Source organism: Amblyomma americanum, chromosome 10, assembly GCF_052857255.1.
Source record: "Amblyomma americanum isolate KBUSLIRL-KWMA chromosome 10, ASM5285725v1, whole genome shotgun sequence".
In the NCBI taxonomy this organism is placed as follows: domain Eukaryota; kingdom Metazoa; phylum Arthropoda; class Arachnida; order Ixodida; family Ixodidae; genus Amblyomma; species Amblyomma americanum.
The window spans coordinates 33,815,119-33,842,870 of NC_135506.1; the positions used below are offsets into that span (position 1 = coordinate 33,815,119).

Below are 27,752 nucleotides of genomic sequence, written 5' to 3' on the forward strand. Positions count from 1 at the left end.
CTTTACAATATCCAGTTTATTCTAGGTTTTTTTTTTCCAAACATTTATCAGCACATTGTTGCTGTAAGCCTAGGGCTACAAACTTTCTGGCACAGAAAGGAAAAAAGGTTTTTAAATTGCAGAGGTAATGTAAAACACTACTCATCCTCTTACAAAAATGTGCCATTTGTGTACTGCATGAGTGGTTGCTGTCAGTCATCATCATCAGCCTGACTGCACCCACTGCAGGGCAGAGGCCTCTCCCATGTCTCTCCAATTAACCTGTCCTTTGCCAGCTGCGCCCACCCTATGCCTACAAACTTCTTAATCTCATCCGCCCACCTAACTTACTGCCGGGGGCCCGCTATCAAAATGTGACACACATTTTGATTTGTGAAAAAGAATCATTGCTGGTGAGCTGTGTACATTGCAAAACAAACAAGTCTAGTTATAATGCAAAAAATTTGAATAAGGTTAAAATAAAGCCAATTATTAACCAAATACAAATCATCTCAAATGTTTGCAAAGGCAGGTAAAAATTCAGGATTGCTAGACTTGAGTAGTGTTCAGCATAAAGATACTTTCTCGAATTTGTTTGGTTAAATAAATAATTATTGTACAGATTAAACAAATGAGGAGAAAAAAATTCTTAGGCTGGAATTGGGAACAGTTGTGGATAAGGGTTAATGGAGAATACCTCAGTAATCTGTGATTCGCTGATGACATTGCCTTACTGAGTCAATCAGGAGATGAACTGCAAAGCATGATCAATGAGTTAGACAGACAGAGTAGAATGGTGGGTGTAAAAATTAACTTGCAGTAAACTAAAATAATGTTCAACAGTCTCGTAAGGGAACAGCAGTTAGCAAGTGGAAGCGAGGCTCTGAAAGTGGTGAACGAATACATCTACTTAGGGCAGGTAGTGACCGCTGATCCAGATCATGAGAAGGAAATAACTAGAAGGATAAGAATGAGCCGCCGCGGTGGCTCAGTGGTTATGGCACTCAGCTGCTGACACGAAAGACGCAGGTTCGATCCCGGCCACGGCAGTTGGATTTTGATGCAGGCAAAATTCTAGAGGCCTGTGCACTGTGCGATGTCAGTGCACGTTAAAGAACCCCAGGTGGTCTAAATTTCCAGAGACCTTCACTATGGTGTTAAACCCCATAAACCGCAAACCAAGACTAAGAATGGGTTGGTGCGCATATAGCAGGTTTTCTTAGATCATGATCAGCAGTTTACCAGTATCCATAAAGAGAAAAGTGTACAACAGCTGTACGTTACCGGTCCTCACCTACGGGGCAGAAACGTGGAGGCTAATGAAAAGAGTTCAGCTTAAGTTAAGGACAACACAGCGAGCCATGGAAAGAAAAATGATAGGTGTAACGCTAAGAGACCGGAAGCGGGCAGAGTGGGTGAGGGAACAAACGCGGGTTAATGACATCCTAATCGAAATCAAGAGGAAGAAATGGACTTGGGCAGGGCATGCAATGCAAGGGCAAGATAACCGCTGGTCCTTAAGGGTAACGAAGTAGATTCCAAGAGAAGGCAAGCGTAGCAGGGGGCGGCAGAAGGTTAGGTGGGCTGATGAGATTAAGAAGTTTGCAGGCAAAGGGTGGATGCAGCTGGCAAAGGACAGGGTTAATTGGAGAGACAAGGGAGAGGTCTTTGATCTGCAGTGGGCGCAATAAGGCTGATGATGACAATATCCGAACTTCACCATTATGGAGAAATTATAAAAGTACCTAGTTCCTAAAGAGGCCATGACATGGTTGTTCAAAATATTTTAGTTTAGTATTTCAGTGAATAATTCTGGAGCTAATTACATTTCTGAAGTTTAAAAAATATATATATTAAGTGATCACAACTGCAGTATGTATCGGATGTATCAGAACATAACCAATCATAGAAGATATAGTTATGTTGAAAGATATGCTGAAATCTCGATGTTTTTAAGTTTATGTGTACCTTCCTACTCAAATGTTGACCTATTGTTGTTTTAGTATGCAGTTTTTATTTTCTAATCTGTAATCGAGTTCTTGCCCACCGTTCTGCACCTCTTTCTCTCTTTTTTGGTCCAGTTTGTTTTTGTTTGTGAGCTATTTGTTTATGTCCAATTCGTATTTGCTACCTTTATGTTGGCATTGTGAAGAGTATGGTCTTTTTCTTCCTTTCTTTAGTATTCTTTATGTGCAACCTAACCCTCTTGCAATGCCCCTTTCTGGGCTATTTGATATTATAAAATAAATAAATAAATAAATAAATAAATAAATAAACACAGCATCAGGTTACACAAACTGATGAAGTAACCAAATCAGAATCTGCAGCGGTAGCCAGAAACCATTTAAGGGGCCACTCAAGCCAAGCCCGCAGAACAGTGATTTTTTGAACTTTTGAAACGTAGAGACCATGCCTGCTGGTTGAAGAGCTCTGTTGGCCAAAGGTTTGTCCAAGCAATCGTGATTTTAAAAAATGCATACATGAAAACAAAGGTTCTGAAACAAAGCTTATCAGTAACAAAAGACACTGCAAACCTACGGTTTAAACAAGGAAAAGAACCGCAGTACATCATCCATGGGAAAACAAAAATAAGTGTATGGAACACTTATCAAGTGTTCCATACACCGCTTGATAAGAGAGTCCATGCCATCGCATGGGCCAAGCAGCCCACGACCGGGATCTTTGAACCTCGACTTGACAGCAGGAAGACGCCTGACAATTAATGAGATCTGCTCCTGTCTGAAGCCAGGAGGAGGTGAGAATTGGTCCCAGGAGGGTGCAGGCAGCTGGTAGCATTTCTGTAACACAGGTGACATTTGATGCTATATAAAATATGGGTGTTTGATAATGCGCTAAAATACACATAGTAAACGTCTGGTAAAATTTGGAGAAATGGATATGCCATATTTCAATTAGTGTACCACATGACAGATTGTGGATACCATACTGAAACCACACTTAATTGTCCTGCAGTTTGTAGCGTGGTCGGTCACACAAGCAATGTTTGTGGGAAAACATGTAGTGAACTCGTGTGATATTTTTGCTGCTGGCCATAAGTGGATCAGGCATGCGCGCGGCCTGTCGCCATGCTACATTTGCAAATACGTATGGTGACCAAAGGTGCATAATCCGCTACCTGGAACAATGCTCTGGCATTTACCACCTGCTCCGATCTGTGGACCTGGCCTCACAGACCGGGAGTGGGATGTCACGTAAAGCTTGGTCCGAGGGCCAAAACAGGTCCGTGGTCTGTTGTATGGATACGATTTAAACTGTTACCGGTACAATCATAGAGTTTCTAAATATTACCTAGAGGGAAAGCTGGTGCCACCATCTGTGCGAGTTTCTGAAAGAGCCATGAAAGAGCACTTCATCCATCGTGGGAATGCTGGGCAGACAGCAAGGCACTCTTCGCTTGGCCCTAAAACATAACTACGACTGCAAAAATAGATTTTTTCACAAATTATACGTTGCAAGGAAGCGTTGTTTTCCAATAAATATGCACTCTAATAAAACATGTTTGCTGTACACTGCAATAAATGAGCAGAAAAGCAGACAAGCAACAAATTTGCCTATGGCAAGAGAGAGGTTTCTCTTCATACCGCCAAACATAGCTAATCGTGGAAAATAATTTTTGCATTTAACAGACATGCTCTTTAGACCTAATATTCCTGCAAAACAATTGTTCATTCTTAAAATACTACACATCAGAACTTCTTTTTACGCAGTGCGAAAAACAGACACATTTCATTGGTGTAGTCTGCTATTGTGGGACTCCCGCTTTCCTTGAGAAACTAGTTGGTGTGCAATATTTGCCGGCTCTCGGCATGTCCTGGCACTGCATTTACAAATTTTGCCAAGAAAAACATAAATTAGGAAGCGAAACCGCTCCTACCACAACTAATTGTGACGGCTGTGTTCATGCTGACAAGTGCAACATGCGGATATTTGGAAGTCATTTCTGCTTGCAATGCGCGGCCACCGCCAGTCTTCGAAATGAATCAAACGCAATGCTCGGTGAGTACAGGTAACATAAGTTGCGCTTGTACTTTGCGCTTTTATAGTGTTTCGGAGACTCCTACGAGAAATGTGCAGAGTGGCCACGGCAGCAGACTCCCGACCTCTCGGTTCACGAGAACCTTGATGCCTTCTTTCACATTTCAATGCACAGGTAGCAGGGTTCCCGCAATGCAAAACATTAGCTTGCTGCATAAATGGCTCTCAGTGAGGGGGCAAACGAAATTTAGGCCTAGCAGGCCCCAGACACTGCTCAGCTCACTTCGAGTCAAGCGCCTTCAGATGCTTTGGATCTCAATAAACTGCCTGCGTAGCTGCGCACACAACCACAAAGCACACAAAACATCAGCAAAACCTACAGTGGTGAAAACAAAACTGAACAACCAAAAAAACCCAGTCCGTAGCACAGTCAGCAAGCCACTATATGTCAATCTGGTTTGCTGTCTTCCCAGCATGCCTCAGGCGTCCACGGTGGATGAAGTGAAAAGCCGCCAGCTTTCCCACTAGTGTACAGTAAGAAACTCTATGGGTACAATGGCTTGGCCAAGGCCCGCTGAGCCCCAGGCCTACATAGATAGCACTGCCCCAGGGTGCCTCTGATAGTACATTCTTTTCACTGAGAACCCTTTGTACAACAAGGAGCATAGCCCCATGCATATCTTATTCACAATATGGGTGCTGATCATTAATGTTTGGTGTGAACGAGTACCTAACAAACAGAAGTGACAAAAGATATACGTACACCACAGAGAAAAAATGAATAACTGCTGGAATCAATGTAGCTGCTCATTACAGTGACCCAGAAAGGAGTACCACAGGCAATATGGCATTTGAATGCAAAAATACAAAAACCTTACATTGTTAGAACTTGCATTTGCTTTAACACAACTCTGCAACAATCTGCCCACAGAAGCAAATATTAAACACTACACAACTTGGCCTCCAAAGCTCACAGCAGACGATGGCTTCCCAGAAGGCAGGGCTCATCTATTTCGATTGACGAAACATGCCGGGAACTGCATCGTGATACACAGCACTATTGCTGATGCACATAGGCATGTGCATATGTTTGTTGTGTGCATGCAAACAGGCAGCCGGCGTGCTCACGGCCGCAATTGTCTTTTACTGGGGCATGTTCTATCTTTTTCTTTGGTGAGAGTGCCGAAAACACATGAAGCTTCTGCATGGCAGCCAACCCCTCTGGTGTGAGCCAAACCCGGGCTCGAGGGACGGACAAGTCATCACTGTCTATGGGGGCAGGTTAAGATTTCGCACTTGCCAAGGGAGGTTATAAATTTCACTCTGAAGTAACACTAAACACACCCATCTGTTTACGCTGAAAGGAAGAAAAAAAAAGGATCCAAACCATTTACCTGTATGTGCTAATAAAAATATGGGTGGAAAGTAACGTAATAGTAAATGATTATTTCTCAGTAATTTTTCAGTTTCATGGGTTGTAATGTACCACTAAAATCCATTACATTTCTGATTAAATAAATTGTAATTAGTTACTTGTTTTCTATAACAGATACAAGACTGGAATTATCCGAAGGTCAAATAATCAAATGGCTACAAAAACTTTCAGAAAACAGTTTCGCACTGCAGCAAATTTAACTGATGAAATAATAGGAAACAGTCATCTGTTCTTGAGTGAGAACTGCATGGCAATGATGATTTTTTCCAATTCCGTCGTGCTGTACTGCATGCCCACTGTCAGTGAATGTCAAGCAGAACTGCTCCAAAACAGTAACGACTTCTGCAGGCTTCTTCGCAGGCGCTATGCAGTAGCTGTGGAGCCTCTGCACAAGCGTCCATGTAAGGAGGCTTCACCACACAACAAGCAGCTCGTGATGCGCACGGATGTTCGGCGCACAGGACCACGCAGACTAAAGTGAGGGGACATGGGTGAACTGAAGGAGGGGTGGGGGAATGAGGGGGCTGTTGCCTTACCCAAAACGAGAAATTTTACATAAAAAAACCATACTGAACCCCTAAACCCCATTTATTTCAAGAGAAATGTACAAGAAATAGATGGTTAAAATGGAACTGCCCCCATAGAGTGACCCACAACCCCTCCCCCCTTTCCTTCCCCCTTCCCGTGCCCACCCCGCTCAAGGGGAACGCACATTTGCACTGAAACACTGAAAATGAAAGAAAAAAAAGACCAGCAAAGTGCCAATCGGCATCTGAAACGATGCATAGCTGGGCTTGGCTTTCTGATGCACAGCCAATAGCTGGTATCACCGCAGGCTGGCAGCAAAGCTCAAAGAATGAAACTATGTGGTGACAAGGGGCCTCCGATCGCTTGTTGTTCCGATAGGACATCAACTTGGCACCCCCTTGGGCCACGTCAGTTAATTGGTTGGACGGGCCAAATTTCGAGCTCACGTGGCACCACAAGCCACACGTATCAAGCCTTGGCACCAATTTTTTTCACACACCAGGAGCACTGGTGCAAGACAAAAAGTTTGAATTAGGAGAATTAAATGAAACCATGGCACAAAATAACCGGCTTTAAAATGCATTAAAAATGTAGCCAGCAAACCAAAATTTTGGAATTAGTTTGAGAAAACACAGCATATGAATTAAACGTTTAAGTTTCAATTATCGTGAGCCTAATGTATTTATACTTCAAAGCAACACCATGGACTATGAGAAACGCTGTAGTGGGTGCCTCAAGATTGATTTCAACCATTCAGGGTTTTTTTGCAGTGTCAAAGTATAGAAAACTGAAGGTATGGCTCAAACCAGAATAGAAAAGTGTTTAGCATGGCAGCATATGCAATCCTGTTGAACATTACTGACACATGCATGCCCCTCTGCTGCCTTTAATTTCCTCCAATGCCTTGGTACAAGCGGTGAATTTCTACGTACCTTTGCTCCCATTCCAACGTATGTGCTGCCAACAGCAAACACCAAGGATCTTTACCATCAGATTCGCAAATCTATTCACTCAAGCCTTATGCTCCTATCTCCACCCCCTATTCCCAGCACATGGGAGATTTGCCGGCTCACTGAAATACTTTTAGGCAGCAAACATGCCGGAACATCTTCCCAAAACGATGGCAAAAGGAAGTTTCAGTTTAAACATGTGTGCGTGCATGCGTGCGTGCACATGTTAACAGCATTTCCTCAGTTCAAAATTTACTCTGCCGACAGTTTACAATGGAATTCTCTTTATCAGGGTTGGTTTACAGGTCTCTGAACCAACTGAAATCAAATCTTCACCACACAAACACACATGCACAGCAGCAATATCCTTTATAAAAGCTTTCAACTCAGTGTGAGGCAAAAATAACAGAATATAACTTACGAACTTCTTCAGCATGCAAGCTGTACATGAAGACGGACAACGCCTCCCATCATTTTCGGTCTGGAGGCAGTAACTGCTTTGCAGCGTCCAGAGTGCTGGAACTTAATGTAACGGACACCAACCGGGTAGTCTTTAAAAACATGTCTAACCTGCAAGTGACAATGAGGTCTGAATTCGCACAGTTTTCTGTTTAATTCTAATATGCAGAAAAAACACTGGGATAAGTAGGACAAGAAACAGCAAACCGCAACTTTGGACAAAATGATTGTAAACACCAAGCAAGGCCATGACTTTATATGCTATGGTTTGTACAGCTATAGTCCCAATAAGCTTAAGCTGCAGCAGGTGGTATCTGAAATGCAATCAATTTCAGAAGCTGTATATAGACACTATATTTAATACTTTGGGAACACTTGACAGCAGTAGGTTTTGGTTAGGGTGAACTTGAAAGGAGCACGAAAACTGGCTTGGCCTGTCACAAAGAAGTGTTTGGTAGCATATGCCTGGTGTAGCCCAAGTAAGAAAAAGGCAAAAGGAGTGGGGCATTGCAATCAAATGTTCGGGCTTGTGGCTTCCTGGAATATTATTGTACCATGCCACACACCACATAATTGTTCCACTCCTTCAAACTGCCTCAATAGAAAAAGCACCCTCCACCCTTAAAAATTATGTCTGGCTCTGCCACCAACCCTAGGTGCATTCAAATAGCAGTTTGCTTAGAAATAATGACACAAACAACCCTCACAATAAACACACAATTACAGAAAAAAACATCTGTTTATATATAGGTTGCTAATAAGAGCATTCAGTTACATATAGCCCAACTTGTTTCATTCTCTGATCTTTAATTTTGTTCCTTTACTAAAACTGTTTGCACAAAAAGATGCCAGTCTCAAGATGCCCATGATTATTCACCGCCTGCATGCCTCCAGAAAAAACTTGAATAATGAATTCACATAACCAAGTGAACCACATTCCAACACTGCCTTTCTAACACAACATTCTTAGTTTTATCAACAGCTGCCTGTGTGGGCCTTGAAAGAGTTTGATTATTGCTCTTTCTGTTTAACAAATGCTTACTTTCAATATATATAACTTTATCGCTAGGTGCAGTGATAAAATTCAACGACAACTTAGTACACAGCTTTTGTTCGACACGTTCATCATTACTTAAAACCTTTAAAGTAACAGGTGCTAGAGACCCAAACTGTGAGATCTCATTTGTGGTGATGTCCACATCATGTGCAGCTGCGAAAGGAGGCACACTCATGAAATGGCTCATGCATCTGGCTATCATGGCGAGCACGTGCAGGCCCGTGACAGCACAGTAGTTGCGCAGGTGCCAAAGAGAGGATGTCATGCTCAAACCTTCTCGGTGTTCCATGTAGCAAGCACGATATGCAGAGATAGAGGCAGCACATGTGGAAGCCGGGAGCAAAAATGCACCAAGGTAGCAGTGGTATGCTGAGAGAAGGGTGATAAATGTGGAAGCCAGCTACGGTTAGTGTTGGGAAGAGGAAATGTGTCAGTACCTACATCGTACAATGCGGAGAGGCAATGTCAGTACTCCGAAGTGAGCTGGCTTTGTTGTACTCCCTCTCTCAGATGTGATGGGAGAGCCAATAATAAAAGACTTACTCTACTGCTGTGTAAGCATGATGACTGCAATGCTTCTGGCTGTTGCTGAAGTTCATGTTACAATGATTAATAAGGCAAGGAAATAAGGCAAGGATAGCACTGAGCTTTTTACAGTGGAATTTAAAGAACGTGTCCATGAAACATGTCCTGCTTAGGCCAAGCAGTGGCCTGCAGTACTCTGAAATAAATAAAACAGGCTGCATATCAGGCGTATATATTAGAGTATCTGAGAGCCGATATGAGCGTATGCCTGCCCTATATGGGATCCATTCCAGCATGTACAATCCGTTGATGCATGATTTGTTACGGGGAAGTTTGACAGGTTTCCCAGCACTAGCAATATGAAAAAAGAACTTTGATGGTATCGTTGAAATGAATGCTGAAAAAATTTACGGCTTAAATTTTTCTTCAGCATTTATCGTATTCAAACGGGAATTAGTGTCTCAAATTAGTTACAGCAACCGCATTACGCTTCTTCTCAAAATGATAGCAGATTGAAAGTTCATCCCTACTACTGCTGCACAGATTTGTTTAAACACTTATTTTTTGCATACCATTAGCGACTGGAACATGTTACTAGAAGATATGGTTTGCCACAGCACTGTGGAGTTCTTTTGTGAAGTTTGTGCCCCTGCCCTAGTGGTGCTCCAGGTATTGCAAGAATAAAGAGTGATGCTTTTAAAATCCAAGTTATGTACTCTAATATATGATAGCATAGCAGGATTCACTAATCATATCCCAAAGCATCTCATCAAAATGTCACTTTATCTAGTTTCCAACAAAATTCTGTGTGAAATTAAAATTACCCACTTCACCAGCAACGTCATGCTTGAGTCACAAGGCGAAATCAGTTCACTTTAACCTAATACACTGTTAATACACTGTCTCACGCAGTAGAGGAAATGCCTGAAACTTGTAAAACCTTCCTGTATGCCTGAGCATATTTTCCATAAAGTTCTGAAATACTCCACCTTGTGTCTAAAATAAAAAGTTCTTTGGATAGAGCATACAAAGCCAATATACTGAATAAAGACCTGTTGGCAATGACCACAGATATGTGCTTGAAAGCAAACCCTTACCTCACTCCACTCTACAGCTGCAATCCAGTGAGAGGAGAATTTAACCAACAATTCTTTTGTCCCACTGAGAAGTAACACAGTCAGCTTGTATGCACTGTCAGAATCTTGTCCAGTTGTATACCTAACAAAAGGTGTAGAAAATGCAAGAGTTAGGAGCGCCAAGACAATTACACTTTGTCAAGATGCGGGAAAAGGTAGTGAGCAATAAATAGGTTCTTTCATTCATAATAAATTAAAAATGCATGGTGCATTAACAGTATATGACCACGTAAAACACATCAACTGCACGGTGTGCTTTGGGTGCAGAGGCTAGCTTCCACAGTGTACAACGGGAACTGGCTGGCAGTAAGTGGATGAGCAAAACACCCAGGTTTCTGCTGTGCCACTATGATGTTGATGCAAAGCGTGTTACATTGGGAGATAAGCATTCTAAAGGTTTTTCTTACACATTTCACATTATTTATAAAGAATAAACATATTTGCTTTCTCATAAAAATATGAGGAACCAGAAGTATACAGGTGTAAAGATTGATAAAGAGCTCATACACTGGCAAAGAACGAAATAGCTTATGAAAAAGTATAGCAAAGCTTTTTTTTTTTCACACTGCTGTCAAGCTTGTCAGGCATACTTAAGCTCAACATAAGTTTGGTTTATAGTTTATGGGGGTTTAACGGCCCAAAGCAACTTAGGCTATGAGGTACGCCGTAGTGAAGAGCTCCGGAAATTTTAACCACCTGGGGTTCCTTAGCATGTACTGACATCACACAGTACACGGGCCTCTAGAATTTCTCCCCCATCGAAATTTGACTGCCGCGGCCGGGATCACACCCGCGTCATTTGGATCAGCAGCCTAGCGCCATAACCACTGAGCCACTGCAGCAGCGCTAGATATTATATGCTTGTGTGCACACTAGGTGAATGTGCAATCAATGCTGCACTGTATTCTGTCAACAAGTCATTGTAATTCATTGAACAACCATGCAGTGCAACACTTCTAACTAAAGATGCGGGGAAGTCCAAAAGCAATATCTGCTTCTTAGCTTATTATACTCACTATGCAACATTCAGTGGTATAAGTAGCCATGCTGGGTGATAAAGAGGGAAAGGCTCTATAAACACAGCACTAATTTGTGATGCATGTTTGGAATTTCAATCTTCTGTGCTGCAATTTTCTTGTAAGAATGTCATAGCATCTAAACTACATACATTAACTAGCAGCATGCAGCTATTTAGTAACTATTATTTACAGTAGTTATGGCCTGTTACTGCATTACATAAGGTACACAGCTATTGCTTACACATACATATTAACCATTATGTTCTTCCCTTACTACATGTGATCAGCTTAGAACACTAAATATGCACCATGCAAGGTGTAAATGAAATAAGTAGGTCATATATAAACAAAATGGACTGGCATCAATTTAACAATTCTCTCCTTGTCACTGAAGTTGTAAAATAACATTTTCTTTCCATTATTTTGTTGACATGCAGTCTCAACCTCTGCTTAGTTCTAATATTCTACACGGTGATAGTTGACCTGTTTATATAAAAGTGTTGATGAATTATGCCCTAAGGATTTTTAATCATGTTAGGCCCTAACCTAGACAGATTTAGTGTAGATTATAGTTATATGCAGACGAGTGCAGATATATAGAATTATTCGCTATATTGAACACACATACTATCCCATTCAAAATCCTGTGTGAAAGTATACGAATGTCACATTGTATATCGAACTCCATTTTAGCCAGTCGTTCAATATATCAAATTCTACACCAGGCCAGCTACAGGAGGCGACTTGTGCAGCAGTTCCTAAATAAACTCCACACTGCAGCTGACTGGAAGGTTGACCTCCTTTGGGCCATTCAGATGGTCGCCGGCACTTGGAACGATGTGAAGAGTGGCCAACCATTTCCACAGGGCAGAATTTGAACAGGCAGGAGACGAATGTCCGGAAGCCTCGGACAATGACGGAGGTTTGTATGATTTGTTTCACGACTTTTCCTGTTTTACGTGGGCTATTCTAACAGAAGTGACTGTTAAGGATTTCATTAACGCTGACATTGAAGCTCAAGCTGTAGCCAACCTCGCTGATGGGGGTATTGTCGTGTGAACTGCTGGCACTCCAAGAGGAAGGCAATTCTAGCAGTGAAAATGGTTGTTATGGTCAGGAGGAAACATGCCCATGCACAGCTGCTATATAGCTGGCATCAGCATTCAGCCTAATTCAGTGTTGTTTCAGTGAAATGGAGGGCACCAAGGTCTCGCACCTGAGCAGCCTTGATAAGATCGAGATCAGCATTTTTAACTTTATTGCCCAGAACAAGAAGCAATCAAAAATTAGCATTTTTTTTTCATGAAATTAAGTGTGCTTTCACATTGCCTGCACCAACTTTGCGGTTCTTGGATGCTCCAAAAAGTAAACCTCTACCTGTAACTATATCGAGCAGAATATTAGGTCTGTTTTTGTATAGCCAATTATCATCATATCCAACTATTTTTTTATCCCCTTTGAGTTCGCTGTATATGGGTTCGACTGCAGTCAGACACAATTTAAGAACAAAGCAGTAAATGCCCCTCAAAGGAGACCCTGCTACCAATGGCATCGACCGAATCATGTGGCGCCGTGGTTAATCCAACCCAGCCATGATTAATTCCCTTTCATCTGCCACACCCTATGATGCCAGTCTAGCAGGTCTAAGGGGATTAGCTGCACCATCATGAAAATCAGCCAGTGCCATTGGCTGGAGGGCCTGCTCTGAGGGGTACCTGCCGCTCCATTCTTGTATTGTATCTGACTATAGCACAGATCTCTAATGTATTCAACAAAAAAGCTACGTGATACACCACCAAGCACTTGACAACTAACTGCATAAAAATGGTACATATGCTGCCTCCAATGGTATAAGCCAGCTTAGACACAATGCTGAAAATGAAGAAGAAAATCATAGGCTAACCTAGATTCAGTGTAGAGTTGACACACTTATCACAGCAAACATTAAACACACAGATCTTCATAGATTAAGAAATGTTCATGACGCTCACAGCAAAACTGAATGTGATAAAGCATGGTAAGTTGGTAACATATCAAAAGTGATTAAAAAGAAGGTAGATTTCAGCAAGTGCTCAGCACGTACCATTCGGAGACTTCAATGTCAGGCCTGAGTCTGTCCATTATTTCTGGAAGATCGCGTTCACTTTTCAAGTCAATGATTTGGTACTTCGTGCACCTCGGAAATGATGCTAGAAAATAGTCTTTTCTTCCTGCAGGGAGAAAAATCGCTTATGTCCAGGTGCTGGTCAGGTACCCTTAAATACCTCTCGGTCGATCACAAGAACTGCATTACAATTAGTTGAGTGCCTTACAAGTTAGACTGTACTGAAAACATTTTAGTGCGCAAACAGATCAGCTTCGCTGGCCACTGCATGAGACCATTTGGCTATTGCCACAGCTGAGCCCGCCTCGTGTTGAAGTGCAACACACACTCACGCTGTGACTACACATTAGTTGATGAAGAAGACGATGTGCTCTTCATCAACTAATACTACCATCATCAGTTTTTGGTCATCGATGGCATAGAGGTAGAGCATTCGCCTCACATGCAAGAGGACCACAGTTCGAATCAAGGTTAGTATGCAATTCTCCACCAGGTTAAAAAAACTCCGCATGTTGTAGTTGCATAACCAAGCCTAGGTTGTGGCCTGATCTCGGTGACCAGAACCAAGAATGCACTCCCTCTCCAGAACAGGATTTGGTCTCCCTGGTGTAGTACTTGTCCACAACTTCCTATATGAATAAATCAATTAATACTACTATCAAACTAATATTCTCGCTTTGAGCTATATGGCAGAAGTGATATAAAGATGTGTGCTGCATGCGTTGGTGTGGACAATGCTTGGCAGAAACATGGCACTAGAGCAATACGCATTGGCATTGACAACATTGCTGCAGAAACGCGGCACTGGAGCATAGGCTGTCAGTGTACATTGGATAAATTGCCACCGACGATGAAAAAGTTGGACATGCATAACTGGCTCCCTGGGTCAGTGGACACTGCAGTCACGCTTTCAGGTATGTGGCAGTGGTGTCCACCAGCAATAAAATTCTTTCATATAATATTTCATGCTTAGCAATGCTAAACCGCAAGTCAATTTTTTTACCTGTTTCCTCTTAAGTTTTTACCAAGTGGCTCAGATTTCGACTCTCCAGCTGCAAGAGTTTTTCTGAAGGTGATTCATATTGGCAGAGTTCAGCAATAAAATATAGCCCCTCGGAACCTTCAAGAGTTTTCTCTCCTGGTCCTTATTGCCATATTGGAAGTAACAAGCCTCTAATGCAACAAGGTGCCTGCAATAGCCTGCCCACATTTACACTTTATGGATTTAGTTAATGTATGCATAATATATTTACTAACGACTCTGCCACATGGCTCACTGATTTGTTTTTTCAGTATTTTTTTTCTACTGCTAAGCTCCCACTGCCATCTGTCATTCCTGACACAGGACAAAAACTGCCAGCAGGCGCCATTTGTACACCTTGACGTGACAGCAGTAAGAAATGGGGTAGGAAGTGGTAACGCAACTTTTGGGGCAAGAGTGCAGGTCGTGTTCACTAGCATGTGATGTAATGGTTGGACACATGTTTGCTGTGCTAACTAAGTGTTTATTTAAAGGCTTCTTTAAATGCTCAACATTCGGGTATGGACGTTCTCTCAACATAATTCTCAGCTGGTCCTAGCATTGCGCCTGCAGTGCCAGTGCCCCGCCTACGACGACCATGTTTGGTAACTGTTGACCGCAAGCACTGACATCGCATAGATACAGGGCTCCTTCACATCACAAGGAACGTGTAAAAGCTGCTATAAGCAGAGAACTGTACTTGCTCATCGTTTATAAGTGCAATGTTCTTTGTAGCCACACTATGCAACTTGGTTGTCATGATTATGAAGATGTATTTTAACTGTTTGATGCATTATCCAGCTATGCGTAACGGGTGGTTCAAGGCCCGTTTAATACTATATAGTTGAGCATTGCTCACTATGATAACAAAAACAATCTCCCTGATTGAGGCCATAAAATGGGTAATTTTAAAATGAATTTGCGCCGCTACATAACAATGCCTGCTGCAAAACTCGGCACAAAGGCCCAGAAAACTCTGTGGAATGTACCATAAAAGTTCCAGCAAAATCAGAGCAGACAAAAATTCTGAGGGCACTACTTATGTAGAGGAATGCAAAAGCATGTCTTTTGAGGAAAAGAAAGGTTTTTCAGGAAAGGAAAGGGCGCAGTAGTTCTATCTGGACATCTCCACTGACACCTCAACTTCTCCTTAAAGCATTCAACTGAAGGTGCATATGTCATCGGTCCGAATCCCTGTCGCAAGCTAGCCTCCAACTTGACTAAAACATATAAGGGATACACAAAGAGAAATGCTATGACACCACACGGAACACTGTACGATGAACGATTGCTCAAGATGTTAATAAGAATAGAGAATTTTAGTTTCACGTACGTACAGAGTTCACGTACGCAAACGTGAGAAGTCTACGTAGCATACGCGCATGCAGTTTCAAACCCTTTTAGTTGCACGTACGCGACAGACGCCGCGCGTTCTTCTACTGCTGTAGACACTGCTGTAGGTGGACGGAGGTGGATTCGAGCTTGAAAAAGTCGCCGGAAGGGGCTCGCCAACTTTCGCATGCAATTGTGGGTTCTCTGCTGTGTGTAAAAATGTATTATTTGGCTCAAGTGCTCATGACAACACAATGCAGTGATTGAGCAAGTTGTGCTCTCCTAACGTGTTTTCAAAGCCCCTATAAGGATTATCGACACCTAACTTTAGTTGCATGTTTTCTTCTTTCAAATGATACATTAAACATTAGGATACATAGATCACCACATGATTTTCGCCCATGACCACTGAATAATTTATAATGAATTTCTACTCTCATGCTATTTCTGCTTGATCAACCAAATGATAGCGTTGATCTTTACATCACGTCAGGCATGAAAACACCTGCAATATAAACGCTGATACATAGATTTAATTCACTGGAACGATTAAACCATCCTGTGCTTCAAGAGTTGGAAGGACAACAAACAATGTATCAGCAGTTATAGTGCCGTTTTTTTTTTTGTTCTTCATGTGACCTAAATGTCAACTATACGTCAGACATTGTTCGGTTCATGAATTTGAAACTACATCCAGAAGAAATTGAGTCAAAAATTAATTAGCAGTCGTAGTCAAGTATCACATGGTGAGAATGTCTAACGTATCATATGAAAGAAGGAAACATGCAAAAAAAATTGGTATCTATAGTCCTTTAAGACATCTCTGGAATGGTCACAACAGTTTCCAGTGACTTTATTTTTGTTATGAACTGTAAGTTATTTCACACTTTAGATTCACTTGACAATACTTTTCAGTTTTCACACACTTTTGCAATTGCTTTTTATGAGATAATTTGCTATTTCTTTAGTTGTGCGCTCCAGTTAGACTGGTGTTTAGTTCTGATTTCTCGATGCAGACTATTTTATTTTAGAAAGTGATAAGAATTTCTTTGCAGGTACATTCATTTTTATGTGCTACATTATCTGCCTGCTTGTTTCCCACTATCCCTAAGGCTAAGAAATCACCAGAAGGTTATACTTGCCCCCTTTAAACTTACATTCTTGAAGTTCAAAGTGCAGTTGACTTAATGTGGCAATTTCATTTGAAAGATTATTCCACATGGGCATCACAAGACTACAGAAGTTAGCAAATATTACAAAATTTTCAGCCATTACTAAGCTCCCAGTATTAGTGCACAAACAATATGTGCTATACCCGCCATAGCACTCCAGTGCTTCCAGGAAAGCATTTTAAAGTTCTTGATGCGATTTGTTTCTTTTAGTACGTCTAACTACTGTTAAATCGCATGAGGTCAGCTCGCATTCCAAAATGCAATGGCATTGAAGAAGTGACTAACATTCACTTAGAGGGACTCCAGGTTACGTAAATCAACAAGCTGTAAAACGTATAGTGATAACTGCATGTTAATTTGCAGTCTAAATTGAGTCAACACTAAGCATGGCTAGACGGAGCAGCGCAAAAACACAAGGGCGAACACAGAAGCTAACAGCCACAAAGTTTAAAAGAAAGGCTTACAGCTTTAGCCAGCAGCTGCATGCAAGGCCACATCCACTTTGAGCTCTACCTCATTTTAGTTAATAGTTTCACCTTTAAATGTCCACAACTAACTTTATTCTCATCTTTTGAATTACCCTTGACCTGACCTCATAGTGTTACATTGCAATCTCCTGAAGGTCTCAGGCGGTAGCATGGATCAGCTGAGATTAAGCACATTTCTACACCAAGCCAATCTAAATAATCTGAATGCTCTGATGACAGCTTTTTTCATCACCGATAGATTTCTCCATAGAGGAAGGGTGAAGCGACCTCCTTCTCCCTTCGCCCTTCTACAAGCCTTTCACCCCAAAGAGCCAAGCACCAGGCCAGAGGAAATCGTTACTCATTAAAAAAACCGGTCGGTACCCGGCGGCACTTAAGATTGAAACCAGCACCTCCCTAATGTGAGGCGGATGCTCTACCACAAGGCCACAGTTTCAGTCCAAAGCTTTTATGAAAGCTTCACAGCTTCGTCAGTTGTACCAACATACACTGCACTGTTAAAAAGAATTTCTTCATTATCACACACAACTGAACTGCATCTCAAATGTCTCCCTCCAATTCAATGACTGTCTATTTGCTGGATGAAGATGTACAGCTCAAGAAAGACACCATGCCTCGGATGGAAGAATTTCACGACCATGTCACCGCACTTTGAATGTTTGAAGAAACTGGAGCAAACTTCTCAAAGCTGAACCACACACAGCAGGGGGTCACAAGGGAGGCCAGCTGCTGGGTACATGCATACTCGTCTTTTTTTATTACTGGACTAACTTGCAGTTCGAGTTGTTCCTCGTTAAAGGGACCTAGAAAGGGGGTCTCTCTCAATAAAGGTGCGAAAAGTCTGGGATGTTAAAAGACGACAGTTCATAATTATCCCCCAGCAAGAATTATTTTAATGCGTTTTGTGGAAGCTGAGTTATATGCAGACGAAATTTGAACTTCCGCGTCTTCGCGCCTTTCCCTCTCCTCTCGCACGCCAAAACGGTGGCGCTCCTCCGCCGGCCCCACTCACTCGGCCCCTCCCCTACCTCCGCCAGCTGCTGCGCGCACGGAGTGGCCGCGGCCGCGGTAGCACGCGATGTCTGAAACAATTTGGCGCTGTGAACCAATGATAACACCCGGCTGCTGATGTCATTTGCAAGACGTGACGTCGTCTGCCAGGTTTTCGTGCAAAAGCACTGCGCCGCGCGTCACCGCGAGGTGTGAAATCGGGAGTTTTTAAACATGTATTGTAAATTTCCCGCTCGCTTTTGAGGTCTCGTACGCGGCATGGATGCTCGGTGGCCTGTACTCTACATAGTGCAAGCATTTTAAAGCCAAGCTCAAACACCCCTTTCTGTGGCCCTTTAATATGACCCCCTTTAATATGGACGATTATAATTATGGACAATTTTTTTCGGGACAAATTTTCCAATGCATTTACACTTCATTAATATGGAAACTCGCTGTCCGGACAATGAACAGAGGGAATATGCACAGAGCCCACTGGACCCATGTATTTTTGCCGCGTTCATAGGGACAGTGATAAGAAAAAACTCAAGGACGGTTACTACTGTGTAACGCGAGATTCAGCGATAGCTGTTTAGGCATTTAGTTTTGGGTGTATAGTCCTGGCGCACTGGTGTAGTGGTCATGTGATGCACCCCTGCAATGGCAGGTGGCTGTTTCAAACAGAGCCACCTGTAGGCTTATGCAACCCAGGTTGACCGGCGCACCGATTACGACGGCGGCGAGAAAGCCTGGGACGGGCGCCTAACATCTATCGCTTTAAAAAATCTCTACTACCCCAAATGGATGTCTCAATTTCTACATTTTCAGTGCAGAGCATCAGAGTAATACCGTGGAAAATTTCAATTTCACTGCTTGAAGTCCTTTCCTTTCCAGGTTTTGTGCTTTCATCATCATTTATTATCCCTTAAGGGTCCCGTCAGGGACATTACATAAGGAGGGGGTGGTACAGGGGTGTTCAGCCGTCATACATGAATATAAATAGAATGAATATAAATATAGAAGGAATATAAAAATACAGAAAAATATAGAAAATATAGAATATAGTAGAACAAGACGAAAAAAGACAGAAGTAACAAATTCAAATAATCACGTCATGACAGAGTGTAGCAGAAATATAAACAAAAACAAATTGCAACTTTGGAAGTAGCACAGGATGGTCAGTTAGCAGGGCTTGGAAGCTGGCATAGGGTGCAGGAAAAAATTATTTGTCATTGAGATGGTCGATTAGGAGCTGTCTGAATCTGGAAGGATTAGTCTCAATGATAATGTGTTCGGGGAGGTTATTCCAGCTTTCTATAGCACTGGGAAGGAAAGATTTATTGAAATAATTGGTGGAGCCGTGCAAACGCTGTATGCTTAAGGAGTTAAATAAACGACGAGATGATCGTACCGGAGCTCGTAGAAGGTTTTCTCGAAGTGCTGGAAAGTTAAAGTACAGTTTGTGAAAAAGACAAAGAATTGAAGTTTTCCTGCGAAAGGCTAATGACTTGATGCCGAGGGATAATTTCAACGCTGTGATGCTGAGCTGAGATTTATACTGTGAGGTGATGAAGCGTGCTGCCCGATTCTGGATGGCTTCGAGTGAATCTATCAAGTAGGCTTGGTGAGGATTCCATATTGTTGAGGCGTATTCTAGTTTAGTTCGAATGTACGTTTCATATGCTAGTTGTCTGGTGGCTGCGGTGGACATGGAAAGTGATCGCCTGATGAATCCGAGTGATCTGGAGGCACTAGCACATAGTTTCGTGATGTGATTAGCCCAGGTTAGGTTGGTTGTTATCTCGATGCCGAGGTACCGGTATGAATTAGTTTGAGACAGCGCTATGGAGTTCAGGGAGTACGAAAAATGAAGAATCGAACGTTTACGTGAGATGTGCATGAACTTACATTTAGAAACGTTGAGCTGCATTAGCCAGTCGGAACACCACTTCTGAATTCGGCTTAGGTCATCCTGTAATAATTCCTGATCACTGCTATTGTTGATGCGGCGATAAATGACGCAGTCATCCGCAAAGAGACGGACAGATGATAAAATACCAGATGGCAAATCGTTGATGAAGATTAAAAAGAGTAATGGAGCAAGAACCGATCCTTGGGGAACCCCGGAGATTACTCTAGTAGTTTGAGATGCATGACTGGCGATGACAGTGAATTGCAAGCGGTTGGTTAAGAAACAGTGGATCCAGGATAAGACAAGCGGGTCAAGTGAAAGAGCTGAGAGTTTGGAAAAGAGACGCTGGTGAGGGACGCGATCGAATGCCTTGGCGAAATCTAAATAAATTATATCGGTTTGGAAGGCGGAGTCTAGATTTAGGTGAAGATCAGTTGTAAGTTCGAACAGCTGAGTTTCGCACGAAAAACCTGCCCTGAAACCATGCTGATTGGGAAAGAAGAAACGGTTGTGGTCAAGGTGAGATGCGATGTGCGAGTATATTATATGTTCGAAAAGTTTACAAGAGATACATGTCAGTGAAATTGGTCGATAATTTGAGGGGTCGGAGCGATCTGCAGCTTTGAAAACTGGGACAACTTTGCTTAATTTCCAGTCGTCTGGAATCTGACTAGTGTTAAGAGACTGGGCAAAAATGAGTTGTAAGATTTGGCTCGTGAAATATTTAGTTGCTTTAAAAATCTTAGCAGGGAGGTTGTCTGGTCCAGGGGAAGTGGATATCTTTAGATTATCTATGAGTTTTAAAATTCCCTCTGCTGTGATGGTAACAGGTGGCATAGGTGCATAATTTAGACTTGGCACGGAAACAATGCTTGCTGTTGGCTCCTGGGTAAATACGGACGTGAAATAGGAATTCATGACGTCGGAGCGCTCGGAAATTGGAACATCGGAGCCGTCTCGTGCCTTCAGGGAAATATTGTGCGAACTGTTTTTATTGGGCGTGAGCAAGTTCCAAAACTTCTTGGGGTTTACCCGCATTATCTCTATGAGATCGTGACAGTAGAATTTTCGTTTTGAAGATCGTAATAACTGCGTGTATTCGTGCAGACTTGCAAGGTATTTGTCCCACTTCATAGCGCATCCTGATTTCTTTGCGTTACGGAATAGGCGTTTTTTCTTTCGCGACAACTTCCTCAGCGCATTTGACTACCAGGGTTTATTGGCATCCCCACGAATGCAGATGAGCGGGACGTAAGCTTCTATAAGCGATAACATTTTCTCTTTAAATAGACACCAGTTGTTATTCACGGATCTGCTATGTATGGAAATTTGAAACGTCTGAAGAAATTCTTCAAGGTGGGAGTTAATGCTTGGGAAATCGGCCTTAGAATAATCACGGATGTATTTAACAGACGGTTGGCGTATAGGAATTTCAATGGACAGGTTGAAAGTTATGATACAGTGATCACTTAGACCACTAGTACACGAAAGCGATTGAACTAATTCTGGATTGGATACAAGGACGAGGTCTAGTATGTTTGAGCCTCGAGTTGGTGCACACACTGTTTGGGTAAGGTTAAACGTAAGGACCAGATCCAAGAAATATTTTGATGGACGAGATGACGCAGTCAAGTTATCCCAATCGATGTCTGGAAAATTGAAGTCGCCACAGAGTATGAAGTTGGCATGAGAGAATGTAGACTGCAAATCTTCAAGAACAGAGTGAAGGTCGCTTATGAAAGAAGGATCCGTGTCGGGGGCTCGATAGCATGCAATTAGAATGTTGGTGCAAGAGGGAAAATTAAATTTGATGCAGAGTATTTCGCTATGGCAATTGATATCAACTGGGGTAGAAGAAAGGCTTGTTTTCACCAGAGCGAGAATGCCGCCTCCCCGACGACCAACTCTGTCTCGCCGGTAGGAGTGAAATGATTGATTGTCGTGCAAAAGTTCGGTATCATCTATATCGGATGTTAGCCAGGATTCGGTGAATAATGCGATGTCAGTGCTGTGGTCGTCGAGAAGCGCCTCAACCGATTCTTTTTTGGGCAGGTAACTCCGAATATTTGTCAGCAAAAGCGAAACATTATTGTAGGTATCGATTGAGCGATTGCGCTGTGCAGGATTGGAATGAGGCGATTGTGGGGGTCTCGGTGTTTTCAGTAATCACTATGGTTTTAGTTCGACAACGGAATCCGTATCTGCATTATAAGTGAAAACCTTTTTGCCAATCAGCAGCTTGTCAAAACGAATCTTGAAAGAGGCGTTGTTCTGTTGACCATAAGTGAAAAGTTTCTTTCTAGCCACGCGTACCTTGGCTGAAAAATCCTCGCGGATAGAAAACGATGTATCCTTCAGCTTCGGACCAGCAAGCAATATCCCTGATTTGTCTTTGAAATGTGTTAGCTTTACAATGATTGGGCAGTTTTTGCCTACCTCGAATCGACCCAATCGATGCGCACGTTCGATCTGATGATTTTCAATTGAAATGTCAAGCTTGTCCGAGCAGAAAGAAACAACGCGTTCTTCAGATTGTGCCCAAGTTTCACCGAGATCGTCTGTGATTCCAAAGAACAATAAGTTCGAGCGGCGTAAGCGATTTTCGGCGTCATCGTACTTGGTCGTCAGCAGTTTGACGTCAGAAGAAAGTTTAGTCAAGTCCGGGGTAGCTTTAGATGCGACATCATTTTCAGGGTTGTTTTCAACAATTTTTTCAAGTACTTCGACGCGTGATGAAAGTCGACGCACAGAGTCTTCAATGGTTGTTTGTGTCGACCTGATCAAGGCGAGCTCAGAAAGTATAGTGTTCTGGCTCGATTCTATGCGTAATATGGCCTGTGAGATAGATTCGAGGGTCGGAGGGGCATCGTTTTCGGTAGGGCCTGGGTTTAGTTCGATATCTCCAGATAAAATGAGCAAAAGAGAAGCAAAATGGGCGTGAAGACAAAAGGAGGAGGCAATACATAACAATCTATGGCAAAAGACAATGGCGTTTTTGGCGTCTTTGGGGCACGACACCGCTAGCAGGAAGCGATCACTAGTGCGAAAACATGTGGCACAGGGTAGGTAACTAACCTGCAGTAGAAGGAAAGGCGTCTGCATGACCGGTTGATATGCGGTGTCGTGCCCCAAATGGCTCCAGGGGCGCAGCGGCTTTTGTAGTCGGGGAACTTCCGCGCTGGTACTGGCACCACGTTGCCCACAGTGCAACATTGCCGAGTTGACGCCCCTTACCATTTGCCATATTGCATGAATGGGTGCGAAGAAAACTCACAGCAGTTTGTACTACATGGAAAGCCTGTTCAGCAGCTACCAGCCGACTGAGTCGTGGGAAGCGAACAGTTGTATAAGGAGTTCAGTCATCTGGCCATGGATTATATGCGATGAAGCAGGTCACACATAGATCACTAAGCCCATGAAGCTACACTACATTATTTCAATCATAGTGGCGACCAGGATAATGGCCTTCGGGCTCCCGAAATTGTGTCTAATTTCAACTTCGCTGACCACCACTGTGCACAGAAGCAGACGTTTAGCATAACGTGATTTTTAAAAAAATATTTTTCTTAGTGATTCATTATTACAGACAACTTGCTTTATGGATAATTTTTCTCTGGAACCAAAGCGTCCATATCAATGAGGCACGACTGTATTACAAATGCTGTAAGAGAACAGCAATGGCATTACCAGTGGCACACCTGCCAGTGCTGTGTCCCAGTTACCACGCCACTTCTTAGGTGCCCAACTTAATTTTCCCAAGTGCAGGCAACCTCAATAAATTAAGACGTCACTTAAGATTGAGAAAGTTCTTGTAATTCTAATGACCACACAATGGTAAAACATGCTGTAAAACTTAAGTAAATGTAAAAGTGTAAGCTTACCTAAAAGTGCAGGATCGGCCATATCTGGATTTCTTACATGTCTAAAGCCAGCCCTTATCTCCTGCCAAAATTGGAATGCATCTAAAGAAGAAAAAACAACAAACAGGATTAAACATTTTCACAAGGCCAGCTGATTCAGCGTTCATACCTATATAAAAATCATTGTTCAGCCAACTTAATGTTCAGTGCTGCATTATATGGCACCTTCTAGGACAATATCTGTGCCAGGGAAGTTTTTGGTGATTGACGTCACCTGGAAAGCTGTACAATGCGCAGTTGCGTCACAAATTTGATACAAAAGTTGGTTTTTGAGGAAAGAAAATTGTGGAAAAAGGTGGACCCGTTTTAAGGGAAGAGGTAGAGAGTCTGGGAAGGCACACAATTGAAGGTGCATATGTTGTCAGTTCAAATCCCCGTTGCAAACTAGCCTCCGACTTGACTCGCACATTTAATTGTATCAAACCACCTGGAAAGCTGTATGACAAACGACTGCATTAGTACAAATGATGTCGGGAAGGCTGGCGGCACATGGAGGCCCACCAGTTATGCCTTACGAGCAAATGGGAGTCGCCGCGGTGGCTCAGTGGTTAGGCGCTCGGCTGCTGACCCTAAAAGACTCGGGTTCGGTCCCAGCCGCGGCGGTCAAATTTCAATGGAGGTGAAATTCTAGAGGCTCATGTACTGTGCGATGTCGGTGCACATTAAAGAACCCCAGGTGGTCGAAATTTCTGGAGCCCTTCACTACGGCGTCTCTCATAGTCTAAGTCGCTTTGGGATATTAAACCCCCATAAACCATAAAACCTTACGAGCAAATGGCGCGTCAGAGGCGATTTTGGAAAGAGGCAGTAGCTGCTCCTGGACCTGTTGTGAATGCCGTATGCCGTCGTCGTCACACATGTACACTTTTTGGGACCATCTAGCTCTTGACCTCACTGTTGGTCATTGACAGAATTTTGTAATGAGGAGTAGAGCTTTCGCCTTAAAAACGGCCAAAAGCACGCACATATAAAAAGACTCAAGGTAAATAGACGCGCATGACCCACTGATGCAAATAATGTAACGAAAAGATGTGACGTTAATTTTAACCAGAAAGTGCAAATGCATGCACCAAGTTGCTAACTTAATCAGCCATGACATAATTCTTCGTAAATAAATTCATAATTTACATTCATGCAAACTGTTATTTTCTCTCGCGACCAGGGCTTAAAGTCAAGGGGGGGGTCTCAGACCCACCTCCAATATTGATGAGGGGTCTTAATACAACCCCCCCCCCTCGCCTTCACTGTCTTTGGGCATTGGTGAATGAATCGGAGTCTGCACACAGCGATCTTTTTTTTTTTTGAAAGCGAGCATACACAGACCCGCCCTCCAAATTCGTGCACGCATGCACCACGGTCCACTGTTAAGATAGCTTCACCGCCTTAGAACGGAGCTTCTTTCGACTGTTTTTCTTATTATTTTATTATTATTATATCATTATATTATTAAAGAACTCAGAGGCTGCACTTGTCACCTGTCAGGAAGACTAGACCTTGTTGTTCTTGTAATATTTTTGTTACTTTTGTTTGTTCACTTGCATAACAATTTGTTTGCTTTTTATTTTTCATCAGTTTGTTGAATTTTTGTTTAGAGTGAAATTAAAACTCGCGCTTTTTGTATAAAGTGTAACGAAAGCACATTTTTGCTTGCAAAAGTCTTATTGATATTTATTTACTTTCGCAATGTCTCCATCTGAACAGCCTGTCGAGACTGCTGAGAGATGCTAGCCTTACCCACGTTTTCAAAAATACTGTTAAGTAGTGGTATCATAAATATGCATAGGGTAGAGTTACTGACGCATCATTTCACTGTAAGATGTTTTACTTCAAATACCATTGAGCACACTGGCAGAGCATGGGGATCACTTGTTTAAGGTCTGTGTCATAGACTGATGATTTCTCCATGCACTTTTTATAAAATCACGTTATAAACTGAGCAAAAAAACGCTCTTAAATTTATTTCTCCCCTTTGTATAAAACTATGAGTAAAACAGGCTGCCAGCAGCTTTCTCTTTAGCTCTCTCCCTCTATTACCCTCTCCACCTGTGCTGGAATCACTAAAGACCCCCTTTCGATGGAGCCAGGGTGCTCTTGACGAATGCAACGCGACCAAGTGGCCATATCGCCAGCTCCCGTGCGAAATTTAGCCTTGAATGCCATGAAATTTTTTTAATTGGTGCCGAAAAGTCTCAAATGATCAGTGTAACTATATATATTTTTCATTATACAGAGAAGAATAAATGTTTTGCACCAGGCATACATGAGTACTACAAAATGTTGGATGGACCATGTGCACAGGACTATACTGTACAGTACATGCACGCGCACATGTCATAGCTTGTTCCAACGAGTCCCCAGTTTTGGTAGGTGGGCATTGCTAAAATACAAAATTGTTTCTTGAGGAAAGGAAATGGCCACCGTAGATCGCTTTCTTGCGCCTTCTAAACGGCATGCGGATAACGGACAACACAGTACAGACCATAGAGTTTACACACTTCAACTTCTATGCGGATTTGCGAGTGTGCGGATACGACCGGCTGGCGACCGGATTGCAGCTATTGCTGCTTTTTACGTGACGTCCCCGTTAGAATGTACTAGAACGTTTCTTGTACACTCTATCCCAGTCTCAGGCCTCTCCGCATCGCTTCTGCTGGGGCAAGATTGATTGGACAAATTTGGGGCAACGTTGATTGGACCGGGGAGCAAGGCATAGGCGGTGGCAGCTACTGCTGCTGCTTATAGGAAGAAAGAAAAGGAAAGTGCACGGGCCTGCCTACTGGCTCAAGCCGAGCCACGCTCGCTGCCGCGTGCTGAAAGGAGGGCAAAGATAGAAAGACAAGGCGCGCGCTATTATGCCCCGGACCGATCCCGGAGGCACTGCAATACCGGGCCAACCCGTGCCATTGTGTTTCAAGCCAAGCACTCCGCCATATTCCAAAAATAAGTTTAATATCATGTGTCCAAGGGCCCGCAGCAGATACTAAATCAGGTATCAGATATCATATCATATGGCAGCTATGCAGCGAAGCATATTGCCACATGTTGATATTACGAGTGTTCAGAGCGATTGCAAACTTCGCCGCGTGCAGCAGCGGCGAGCGGCAGTTCCCCTAGCTGAATTCTGTAATCATCTACGCTCATTAGTTGACAGAGCGCCTCTCCAAAAGATTTACGCGGTGGCGGTGTGGCAAAGTGCATTTGGAGCTGTTTGTGATTGTTGCAAGCGTTCCCAATTCCTGCAAGGATCATCACGGACAGTGGCTGCAGTAGACACACGTTACGCCATAGTTAGCGTAGCGGAAAAACTGCCCTAGAGCCTTTATTGATAGGGCTCCGTGCGCTGGTATGGTGGCGCCAGCAGCGACTACGTCGCCAGCGCCGCCTCGTGGCACTCGCCGCGTTAACCGGACGCTCAGTCACGGCCGGTCTCTCGAAGGGAGAGCGCGCGCGCCCCCTCGAGACTGGCCCTGAGCCTTCCTCCATGCCCGATGCGTTCGCGCCAGCCCGGCCGTATAGCAGACGCGCACTGACCGCGATGCCATTCTAAGTCAACGCCTGCTTCTCTGCGGATTTCAACGCATTGAAAGCCTTGACGCCACCACTGCTGCATTTCGTTTCAATTGCTTTCAGGTTGGGCTGATCGCTCATTCCAAGCAACCATGATTGTGTTGCATTCCCGACGGCTCTGCAATATCCGGCAGCGCAGTTGAGCTTATTGAGATTAGTTAA

The 27,752-nt window shown here is 43.1% G+C and overlaps 1 long non-coding RNA gene across 1 annotated transcript; it reads right to left on the reverse strand.

Annotated features, from left to right (window-relative positions):
- Nucleotides 1-1,020: 1,020 nt before the first annotated feature.
- On the reverse strand, nt 1,021-13,290 carry LOC144106504 (uncharacterized). Its single transcript, XR_013309033.1, has 4 exons — nt 13,168-13,290; nt 10,027-10,147; nt 7,310-7,458; nt 1,021-2,777 (listed from the first exon to the last, which is right to left on the reverse strand). It is a non-coding gene; the product is annotated as an uncharacterized LOC144106504 (long non-coding RNA).
- Nucleotides 13,291-27,752: the final 14,462 nt, after the last annotated feature.